Source organism: Saccostrea cucullata, unplaced genomic scaffold (assembly GCF_032062105.1).
Source record: "Saccostrea cucullata isolate Sc308-1 unplaced genomic scaffold, CSIRO_AGI_Scuc_v1 ctg3330, whole genome shotgun sequence".
In the NCBI taxonomy this organism is placed as follows: Eukaryota; Metazoa; Mollusca; class Bivalvia; order Ostreida; family Ostreidae; genus Saccostrea; species Saccostrea cuccullata.
Window position 1 is genome coordinate 9,335 of NW_026933346.1, and position 12,954 is coordinate 22,288.

Sequence of the window (12,954 nt, forward strand, 5' to 3'; positions counted from 1 at the left end):
ACTTATGAACAATTTAAGATGTACCCTGGTCACCCTGCTGTTGTACAATATAAGAAGTCCTATGGTCCCCCTACTGATGTACAATATAAGATGACCCTGGTCCCCCTGCTGATGTATAATATAGGGTGTCCTCTGGTCTCCCTACTGATGTACAATATAAGGTGACCCCTGGTCCCCCTACTCATGTACAATATAAGATGTCCCCAGGTCTCCCTACTGGTGTACAATAAAAGATGTCCCCTGGTTCAACAGCTGATGTATAATATAAGGTGACCTCTGGTCCCCCTACTGATGTGCAATATAAGGTGACTCCTGGTCCCCCTACTGATGTACAATATAAGGTTGCCTCTGGTCGCCCAACTGATGTACAATATAAGGTGACTCCTGGCCCCCCTATTGATATACAATATAAGGTTACCTCTAGTCCCCCAACTGATGTACAGTATAAGGTGACCTCTGGTCCCCCTACATATGTAGAATTAAAGGTGACCTCTGCTCTCCTACTGATGTCCACTACTGATGTACAGTATAAGGTGACCTCTGGTCCCCCTACTGATGTACAATTAAAGGTGACTCCTGGTCCCCCTACTAATGTACAATATAAGGTGACCTCTGGTCCCCTACTGAAGTACAAATAAGGTGTCCTCTGGTCCCCCTACTGATGTACAAATAAGGTGTCCTCTGGTCCCCCTACTGATGTACATTAAGGTGTCCTCTTGTTCCCCTACTGATGTACAGTTTAAGGTGATCTCTGGTCCCCCTACTTATGTACTATATAAGGTGACCTTTGCTCTCCATACTGATGCCCCCCTACTGATGTACAATATAAGGTGACCTCTGGTCCCCCTACTGATGTACAATATTACTTGTTCTCTGGTCACCTTACTATTGTCCCCTACTGATGTGTACTATAACGTTACATGGAATAAAACCAAAGGGGAGACCACAGGTCACCTAACGTAATCCATAAATGTTAAACGCTTATATATCATATATCGCATAAAATTGCAGTTAATGTTGCTCAGCACCCACCCTCCACCCCCTCTATCTTTTCTAATACCCATCAGATGGTTATTCCTTTTAAAAAGTTGTTTGTTTTACACTTTAAAGGCTTCACAGTATTACGATTTATTCTATTTTCACTTTACGTATGCAACGCACTACATTTTGTAGCGGAGTAAACAGGCCCGATAGTCGTGAACTGAGCAGAGGACCTCAGGTCCTAGTTCAGCGTACGTTTTATCCTTCTGCGAAAATTTCAGGGCGTCATGTGATTAGCTTTTATCCAATCAGTAATCGACAAATTTGTCTGAAGCGGGATAAAAGAAAATATCTTCTCCAGAACAGAAAAGTTTTGATTAGTCAAAATGACATGTATAGTACCAACAAGACCCAACCTGACAGAAAGCAGTCCCAGAGCGGTCCCAGAATAGTCCCCCAGCAGTCCCAGAGCGGTCCAGCAGCCCCAGCGGTCCCAGAAAACAGTCCCAGAAAGCAGTCCCAGAAGTCCCAGCGGTCCCAGAGAGCAGTCCCAGAAAACAGTCCCAGCAGTCCCAGTGGGCGGGTTTATTAAGCTAACTCAGAAATGAGATTTCCAATAAACAATGGCACTATAAAAGGCAGCTGAATTTTTTTCTGAGCAGTATGCCAGGAATCTATACTATGCGAAGGTCATAAACATGTATGGACAGTACACGCATAGAAACAATTTGAAATAATATTTATTGAAGGAAGAAACCTTTCACACCTACATAAATAAATCATACTGAACATGAATGTTTAATCACAATTATCTGGGTTTTTCTGATTGATTGTGGTTTCCATATTTATTTTTTTTTATACAGAAAATTAAAATTGAATTGATTGTATTCCACCAGAATTAGTTTTAAATAGATCTTAATATCTTTACAGATCATGGCCGATTTTCATACTATCGGGATACTATAAAGGCATTTTCTTAAGTATTGGGGCTTTTGAAAAATTTTTATTTTTGCCAAGATATATTTTTCCTCCAATATAATTTTTACTGACATGTCATTTTAAATTACAATAATGTAAAAGTCAGCTGTCGAATGTAAAAGTAAGTCTCTTCATAAATGTTCAATAATCAGATTTCTTCAAAAACAATTTACATGTACTAGTATATAATGAGCCTTACAAACGAAGACAATGTTGTTACCTGCTTTGTCGGCAGGGACCAGTAAGTACTGATCATGTTATCTATCTAATTATTTTTTCACTTCTGCTTTATTGAACACAGAAAGATAGATGGTTTTTCATATTGCCCTTCAATCTTTTAATACGTGATTTTAATATGGATCTGATAATTTAATCCATTCTGACAAAATGTCAACGTGTGATAAAACGTATCTGTCCCAATGCAAATGTCATTCACATTAACTATGCGTGTGTTCCTTTTTAAGTGTTTTTAAAATCATTACAGTATTGAAAATTTTATTTCATAAATTTTTTGGGGAAAAAATACAATTAGAATTGAAATTTAAATTTCAGAGTTTCACTTAACAAAGGGATAATCTCAGGACGTATTCATGAATTCCCTATAAAGAAAGATTTTGATCGACTGTAGCGTTACTATAATCGATATTGTTTGGTAAAATGTAGCTTATTTTGCAACAAGAGATCCAGGACATCCTCCTCGTCTGGTCATATAAGGATTTTTCTGGGTTTAAATGCGTTGTTAAATATGATAAGATGCATACTGTTCATGTAATATGTGTTTTGGATTTTTTTTTTCAAATCGAAAATGTAACAGGTGATATTATGTAGTTATAATTGGGGTCATGGAACAACATTATAATATGCGCATAATAAATTTCCCTCCAACTAATATCTGTAAAAGTATTTCAGAGGTTCCGGTAGATCAGTCTGTAGAGCGCTCGCTCCGTGATCGGAAGGTCGTGAGTTTGAATTTTGGCCACTAGTGTCGAGTAGATGTAAAATATTTCCGGTATATGCTGACGGCTCTATATGAGTGAAATGTTCTTGAATTAGCCCTAAAGCACCTTAAATCACTAAAATAATTAATTATCAATGGTTTACTTAATAATAATATGTTAATCTAAACATGACTAGTATGTTGACACATGACCTCTTAGAAATTCAAAAGAACCCGGGACAGAATATATCTTTATCGGCATTCATGAATTACCAATTGTTCACGCAAAGGTCGCTAGAATATGAAGCCCGCTTGTTTTCAGTGCACAACTACACATACAGTATAAACATAATTTCTGTCTTTTAATGAAGGGTAGACTATGCAGAAGATCTGCCTGTTCGGTTTACATATTTGAACAATGTTTAGTACATATAAAGACGATCATATTTTAACTAAACATTTCTGTGAAGGATGCCATTGCTTTGCAGACATAAAATCTCTGCAGTAACTGTAATGAAGGTTGACCATTTAGGAAGTTTTCTAGTTTTTTTTTATTCTTTTTTAAGGAAGGTTCGTACTAACGTTTTGAAATTTATACATCAATTTAAAAAAATCTGACTATCGCATATTTATCGAAATGATTACTTAGATGATTGTGAACAATCCAATCCAGCAGCAAAATAGAATTAAACTTTTTCCCCATTCTCTTTTTTGTTATTTTTTATGCTTCTGTAAACAAAGTTTCGGGGGGTATTTAGAATTTGCCCTATCCGTCCGTTGTCTATTTGTCTGTTTTTCCGCAAATACTTTAACATCGTCCATAACTTTTGACTTGGTGGATCTAGGGCATTCATATTTCACAGATAAATTCCTTGAGGCAATACCGTTCTTTTGGATACCACCAAATTTAACCTTTTGACTTCGGAGTTTGACCCATTTTTACACAAACATTCCAAACTTTAACTTTGGCCTTAACTTTTGAAAGATAAGGGCAAGGGCTTTCATATTCACGGGTGTATTCCTTGTGACAAGACCTTTCTTTGAATACGAACAACGTTGACCTTTTGACCTTGGAGATTGACCTTCTCTTTAAAAACTGAAACCTTGGCCGTAACATTTGAACGGTAAGGGCTAGGGTTTTCATACTTCACATACGTATTACTTGTGACACGGTTTTTCATTGAATACCAACAGCCTTGATCCCTTGATCTAGATCCCGGAGTACGACCAACCTTGAAAAATGTTAACCTTTGCCATAACTTTGGAACAGGTGGTGCTAGAGTTTTATATGTCAGATTTTTATTCCTTGTGAGAAGGCTTACTCTGGCTACAACTATGTTTGATTTTACATTTGAGTGTTTCAGTGTTTCACAAACACATCTTGCTCTGTTCTGTCATAGTACAGGGTGATCCAAAATATCTGATACCATTTCACACCCCTACTAATGTTATTGTGATTTAAATTCAAGACACGTGGTTTAGGTTGACGTATTCAAAGGTTATAGGATGGAACCGGTTTTATAAATAAAATTTGTAATAAACATGAAATTGGTATAGTCTGTTTGAATACCGTCTGTTTCTTTTGAAAAGCTGTCCTGTGAATAATGTGTTTTCAGACCTTTCTGAAAGACTTTCATGATTTTCAACAGAAAATGGTGGCTAAAGGGGGTGGGTGGGTTTAAAATGATAATACATGTATACCTTATCAACAATTTACGGCGAAAATTAGAACACACTTGCGACCGATACGCTGGTTAAAATGTGTAATATCATTTACACTGACAAACCTTTGTTTGCCTTATATGGCTATTGTTATAAATACGCACAGAGGATCTAACCACGAGCAACTGACCAATCGTTGAATAGCAACGTATACGCCAAATACATGTTTACATTTTACTTCGAACACGTGGTTCAGGTCAATCTATGATCATGTCAACTGAGTGCAAAATAATAAAACAAATCTTAGGAACAAATTGCAAAGACTAGAAAGTATGAGAGATGTCACGGGCGTTTTTATTCTTTTGTTAATTAGACAAAAATATGTTTAATAAAATGTACTTTGTGTAAAGTTCAGGACACCAGCGCTTAAACAAGGGTAAGGAAAACGAGCAGCATCTCTTATGCATTTAAATGGACAAAGCAGTTTTTACATAACTATACTCGTGATCACGTGTTTTGGCCAGGGAATCTACCTGACAATTGTATTCACAGATAGTACAACAAAAGAATTAATAGAGACTTTGAGAAACCTAGACTTCCACCGTTTATTTAACAAATAAGTTTTTTGTCATTGTATGCATGAAAATAATATAATTTAAAAAAAAATGCTTTTCATTTATACGAAATGGATGGAAAAATCGTCTTTGTGCCTTTCCGATCGCCATAAGATTTTCATTTTCTATCAAGAGTAAAATTCCTGTAGTATTCGTAGTAACCCATAATGCAATTCTCATTCATCTGATTTGTCAGTTAACTCATGTTGGTGCCTCGTTTGCTAATCTGACGCCAAAAAATATAGTCCCGATTCGCATTCAAGAATATTTGTCCTAAGAGAAATTTCAATTCATGACTGCAGAAATTGTATCATAGTGAATACTTATTTAAGTTTGAATGAATTCAAGAGAGATCGATTGAAGAACATTTCTACAGATATTATAGGGTGGTAAAAACTGAAACGCAACATAACTTTTCTGTTTACCATGTCTCCACGTGCAAGTCACTTCCTAGCAACATTTCCGTGAATAATTTACTCTATCTCGCTGTAGTCTCGCTAACTCTCGCCAGAGCCACCGCCAGAGCTACTCTGAACTCATCGGGTTTTATAATGTGCAGAACACCGAAAAATAAAATGTTCCGAACACATTAGTAGGGGTGTTCAAGTGATAATAATTCTTTAAAAAATCATGACACTCTTTATTGAAATATTTCAAATTTTAACATATGTTATAACATTTTATACAATACATGCCACACATTTTATACACATTCTTTTAAATAATAATACAGTCCCAGAATAATGCTGCTATTTACAGCACATGCTCTACGTGACGTCCATTTTGTTCAATCACGACTTCAAGTCTTTTCTTAAAGTTATTGATCACATTTCTGGTGTAACTTTCCGAATTTCTCGGGTAATTGCTGATTTCAGAGACTCGAGGGTGTTTGGCTTTGAAGTATACACCTTGTCCTTTGAAAATCCCCACAGAAAAATATTCTGTGGACTTAAATCAGAAGAATGTGGTTGACAAACACAGTCAGTCCTGAACGAAATCAGTTGGTTACTGAATGTTTTTCTGCAACCATCTAAGAACTTTTTCTGATGATGTGTCTGGGGTTCCTCCATTTAGTAGGAAATAAATCATAGGCACTGTACAAGGAAAACGTTTTATGTAATACAGTAAAGTTCTGTACACACTTCCATAACTGGGCCTGTTTCCTGAATTTTTCATAACACTTCTCACTTATTTTTGTGGTGTTTCCGTTATCAGTTCTTAAACAACTGCAACCGATTCAACAGTTTTCATTGTACAGGGCCTTCAAATGTCTTTCAAACGAGCATCTTCTCTTAAACCAGTCTTTTGAAATAACTTCACTAACCTATTAACCTGCAGTTTTGTAAGCTTAGAGTGCCCAATGGGTAACTTTTTCTCATGATACGAATCACTGTTTTGGATGAATGTGTCTCAAAATATAATTGGACAATTTCTGCAGCTCTCTTATGACGTCCTAAAGTCATGGCGATGTCAACTTTTTTCCGTTTTTTATATTTATTTAAATGATAGGATAAGCAATTGAAAATGATGTATAAATGAAATATGTAGAATGATTATTGACAAAGTTATTGAAATTCAAATTAGTATCAGATATTTTGGATCACCCTGTATATATAGGCTGCTACAAACCTGGAGATTTCTGGAAAGTAGACAAACTTGATCAGAAGAAACTTATAACGTCAAGCCAATATTTATCAAGTCTTTGCAAAAAGTTCAACCCTCTCAACATCAATCCGTGGATTAAATATAGCATCCCCCTCGGTAAATTTATTTTCTTTGTTGTCGTATATATTTTTTTTTCCTTTTTTTCTAATAAGTTCAAATGCATCTCCGCATCTAGGTCTTATCCCAAACGTCGGGGCTGGAAGGCTTATTGTCCAGTCAGTCTGGCCACCAAACTGATATTGTTGCTATTTGATTTCGTGTAGAATTGAATGAGTTTTGTACTTATTGTTCAAGCAGGTGAGCATTTGTGCCCAGGACCAATCATTTTGGAGATTCCTTTCAAGTCTATACTTGATGCTGGCTCCCTAATTGTATAAAGCGAGCATGCCTTATTTTTCTTCATTTTAGCCCAAGCTCGCCTACTTTGGAGAAAGACAATATCTAAAGAAAATTTAGAAGAGTCAAACAAGAGTCAAACAAAATATTGGAAAAGGAAAAAAAAACTTCTTTAATGTAATGTTTCTGTGTTCCGATAGACTGTCTGGAGATAGAGTGTTCGGTGTATCCAATTGAACTGCCTCCCGCTGCACCTTCAGTGCGAACAGTCACTTCAATTAATCAATTTTCTTTTCAATTAAGCTAAAACACATCTTTTAAAACTAATCTTGCTTTTGATTTATAAGGTAATTGTAAAATGAGATAGGGCGCTATATACAGAGGCAGAAAAATAATAACTTAATGATAATGATGCAACAAATTATGTATTACTGAGAACATGCCGATTCAACTTGCTTATGTCATTGCTTGACTTTTCATGAAGGATAATAGATGCAAACATGAAAATCAACCTCAAAAATTTATTACAAAGTGAAAAACTAATTATGAAACTTTTCAGCTCTAATTTTACGTAACAGCTGTTAGTTATGCGTAGTTGTCTGACACAATGCTGCCAAACAGTTGTTAAAGTATAAATAGACACAGGATAAAGTTATCATTGCATATCATTTAAGATGGCATTCAAGAACGAGTCAGTTATTGTGTTCCTTTTGGTTATTCTTTTGGTCAACAACCCTGAGATTCTTACAGTAGAAGGTAAGCTTAAGGTCACCCTCCTTCCATTTTTATAAAAGGGAATTTTCCTTATACCATTATTAACGAGGCTGAGTCTAATTATTTCTGCTCCAGGGATTTTTAATTTTTTTTTAAATTGATTTTTATGTTATATTTATTGTTTTAAGATTAAAAAATCTCAAAAGTTGTCAATTTTTACTATTGAACCCTATGGGAATTTGTTGGAAAAGCGCCTTATCACATTTTCCCCATATTTTTTTGCATTTCTGCCCTAGAGATTCCTGTTTCATTCAACTAGAAGAAAGTAATTGTAAAAAGTCACCAAATTCTGAAATTTTAAAAAGTTCACCATCTGGATTGGTCAAGGAATTGATTACTTAGTTAATTTTTTTCTCGCATGTGATTTAAGGCTAAATATGGATTGTATACTGTTTAACGTCCCTCTCCAGAATATTTCACTGATATGGATATTTCTATGCAAATGAGCGAATAAAAATTCATAAGCTCTATATTTTATGTATTGAGAAAGTTCAAATTAATTTTCTTATACATACGTAGTGACCACAGTTTATTAAGAGGCCATGCCAGTAAGCATTGAGCTTTGAATGGAAAGTCAAAAATTATAATTTTCCTGAAATCAGTATTTATGGATTATTTCTGTCACAATTAAACAAAAAAATAACAAAAAACAAAAAAACAAAAATACTGATTTCAACCATAACGATACTGTCATATCCAAGGAAAAAAAATTTCCCTTGTTACCAGAATAGTTTTTTACTTTCAAAACAGGCAAATATTGCCATAAAAAGAGTGTATATGCACATAGATGTTGTCAAAAGATTATTTGCAATTACTTATTCCTTAATGAGAACTTAATTCTAAGTTCTTTGGTGACCAACTAAGTATGATTACATTTTTTCGGTACGTTGCTATGGTGATGGGAAGAAGAGATATGATTTGAACAAAAAATAGTTGATTTTGCACCATTTTTTGAAAAGGCTTTTTAAAAAATGCTGTGCAACTACATATAAACTCTTTAGTGTGATTTTGTTAGGGTTGGGTAAATTAAAGAATTAAACAAATAAAACTGGGTAGACAATCGAAAACAATGTTCCCATGGAGATTCAAAGATATGCGAATTTAGGCATTTGTAGATGATTTCCTGTGAACAGTTCAGAGTATTATAAGTAATTTATCCTATAAGAAACAATGTCCGATGATTAGTGCATCTGGAATGAAAATGAGTCATAAAGTACCATGACCTTCTTTTCACCTTGACCTTTAACTTCAACGTCAAATTATAAAGGACTATATATGATAAAAGCCAAATTTGGCACCCTAAAAATCAACATTTTAGAATGATGTTCAGATATTTTAATTGATATTTATTTTGAAGAAGAGGATATACTAGTACTGTTTCCAAATAGTTTTCATATATATATGAACTCACTGGTTGTAAATGACATTGCTGTAAATAATGCTATTTTTGCTATCTAAACAAAAAAGGCAAAAATATGGCTTTTTTATGTTTCATCTTATGGGAAACAGAGCGCAGTGTAGAACATACATAATTTTTCTGTCATTTATTCCAAACACAAAACTATAAACAACATATCAAATTAACTCGATTTATTAATAATAAAACAGCATTAACATTTCGTGGCACGCGTTTGTCACAATCTATTTATACATTATATATGAAAGTAAACCGGCGGAATCCAGGGAATCGCTACCTGCCTACCGGGATGCCCTCCCTACTAACCTGGCGCGATAGCGCCCCCACAGGGAAAATAACAGTGGTGGGAACAGACCTCTTAAAGCCCGAAGAGTGACCGCCACATATGAATAGGGATTTCAAGTTCTGACCCAGGTCCTCACTACTCTTTACTGTCTCCCCTGGTACAAAAAAACCTGGGGATAACACCCCCAGGGGTAGACCCCCCAAAGCCTGCCCCTGGTCCCGCAAGGGTCAAGCCGGTCCCTCAGATGCCGCTGAGGTAACCCCCAAATCTTCGACAGGACTGAGGATAGATAACCTAGAGTTTTGAGCCAGACAAGGTAGAAATCCTCATTTGTGGTAATCCCCGAACTCCGCCGCCGCCAACCCAGATTTTGACCATTCAGACTTTACCCTGATCCCCAAAATTAAACGAAAAATTATGCAGTTGCAACTATAATTGTAACAAACTGTGTTACACATTGCAATAAACAAAAATATTTATAAACATTGCTATAAACACCACCGTTACTGAAAAGAAAACAGAACTCATAATTCCTTAGCAACCGTTGCTAATCAATGACATTATGGATATTTCACAAAACTGTCCCACTGTGTACACCATTAAGCATTGTCTATATCATTCTTTTTCACGAGTCCAAAGTTGCAAATTCTCCATGTGCAACCTTCTTGAATTTCATAATAAACTGCCTCCATTCACTGAAACCACATCATTAAAGAAAAAACACAGCAGCATATGTTCTTATACTTTGGGAAGGGTGGGTGGGTGAAATATTTTAAAAATGTCCGGCTGCTTCCATGCCTCTTTCTAGAATATTCTAAATCAGTATCGCTGAGGGCTTGATTTAATTTACTCAATGCATATAATATTCATCGTCTTACGAAAGCTTGAAATTGTTTCATCGGGAATAAGGCTACAGGAGTTATCGCGCTTTCACTGGAATTAAAGGCATTTATCACAATATGGTGATAAATGCAATTAATTCAAGACACAAAACTTTAAACAACATATCAAATTAACTCGATTTTTTTAATAATAAAACAGCATTAACATTTCGTGGCACGCGTTTGTCACAATCTATTTATACATTATATATGAAAGTAAACCGGCGGAATCCAGGGAATCGCTACCTGCATACCGGGATGCCCTCCCTACTAACCTGGCGCGATAGCGCCCCCACAGGGAAAATAACTGTGGTGGGAACAGACCTCTCGGAGCCCAAAGAGTGACCATCACATACGAATAGGTATTTCAAGTTCTGACCCAGGTCCTCACTACTCTATACTGTCTCCCCTGGTACAAAAAAAACTTGGGGATAACACCCCAAGGGGTAGACCCCCAAAGCCTACCCCTGGTCCCGCAAGGGTCAAGCCGGTCCCTCAGGTGCCGCTGAGGTAACCCCTAAATCTTCCCCTGGACTGAGGATAGATAATTTAAATGATCATTTAAATGTGTGCCATCATATCTAAACAGCTCTTTTTGGACAAAAGTAATTGTTGGATGTCTGATGACCCGACCCCCTTCTGCTTTAAGGAATTGCTTAACTCTGCGGTTTACCTCTTTTCGCATAGCATCAACTTTGGATACAGATTTAGCATTGTGCCAGTATAAACGTGGTAACATATCAGACCAGATAACAGACATGTTTGGAGCCAGTAACTTGCAACGAAGGAAGGAGCATTTGATATTTTGATACAGTAGTCCTCCAGGCACAATTCCTAGGTCATTTGAACCCAAGTGAACCACCAAATAATTTGGTGGAGGATCGATTAAATTTCAGTTTATACTCAAAAAAAAGAGTCAAATTCTTCCCATCTCATTCCCCTGAATCCGAACCACATTATGGAGATGTTCTTATCTTGAAGAGTGAGGTTTCTTACCCCAGGTCCTTCGTTGGTACTTCTGGCTGCCCAGTACACTATGGAGGATCCCACTACTCATACTACTCTCCTACAATCTACAAAACTTGAAATTTGTTTCTCGAATGGCTACAGGCACATGGCTGCCTATAGGGTCACAAATGCTAATTTCAGTCGATGGGCGACTACTTGTAACCTACACCTGTTCGAAGGACCCCCTATACATTGAGCTACCGAATTAAACGAGCCCGACTGATTCGTGTCCAAGCTTCTCGCTTCATGGAAATTTTTATTGAAATCAATGTTTATACCTGGCCCTGCACCCTTGTCCGGCTGTGGCGGACCCTGTCCCCTCTGGTTACTGGCGCTTTCATCTACTAAGGGCACTGCCGGTGCGGCCTCGCTCTCTGGTTTGTCTGACCCTCTGGGCTCATCAGAGTTCTGACTTTGCGCTTCGACCAACCGTCTGCTCGGTTTTCTTTTTCTTTTCGAACTATCATCGGAGCTTCCTTGTCCCTCCTTGCGCCCCCTCTTCCTTGTTTTTGGAGGCATTGTAGCAACCTTTTTAGTTTCGATGACAGTGGATACTGGACTAAAAATCTTTGAAATATTTTTAAAATGTCCGGCTGTTTCCACGCTCTCTTTCTAGAATATTCTAAATCAGTATCGCTGAAGGCTTGATTTAATTTACTCAATGTATATAATATTCATGGTCTTACGAAAGCTTAAAATCGTTTCATCGGGAATAAGGCTACAAGAGTTATCGCGCTTTCACTGGAATTAAAGGCATTTATCACAACATGGTGATAAATGCAATTAATTAGTCTTGGATACATACATCTTTGGTAAAAATATAAAGTTTAAGTCTGCGCTCTATATTTTCTGGAAGAAAAACTGCTTGAAAATAAGCAGTTTTATACAAAATATGCTACGATGGCAGGAAAATGTTAACTTTATGTCATATAATGTCTAAATTAGCGGCATTTTAATCAATTTGAAAATGAACAATAAAGGTTGTATGTTTAGCTGTACAAATTAAAGCTTTATATAAAGTAATATAACGATATTCATTTTAAGGGGCCAATTGAGGCATTTATCATATATATTGTTCTTTATCTTTTGCTTCATACTTTTCAAGCTGCAAGGTCCTTGAAGTTGTTAATCCTTGCTTCATTTAATAATATGTCACTGGTTCACAGATGTATACATACTGATAGACAGTTAAAGAAAAAAAATTAGTGTTTGGTTTATCAAAAAATTTTAAAAAATAAGATTGGGTTGAATTTCAAAAACATTGTTGCCATGGAGATTTATAGATAAGCAAATTTGGGTATTTTTAGATGATTTCCTGTTAACTATTCAGATCACTAGAAGTAATTTGTCCTTTAAGAAACGATATATATTCTGATTCCACATGGGTTCAGCTGTAAAAGGTAATGAGTCATACT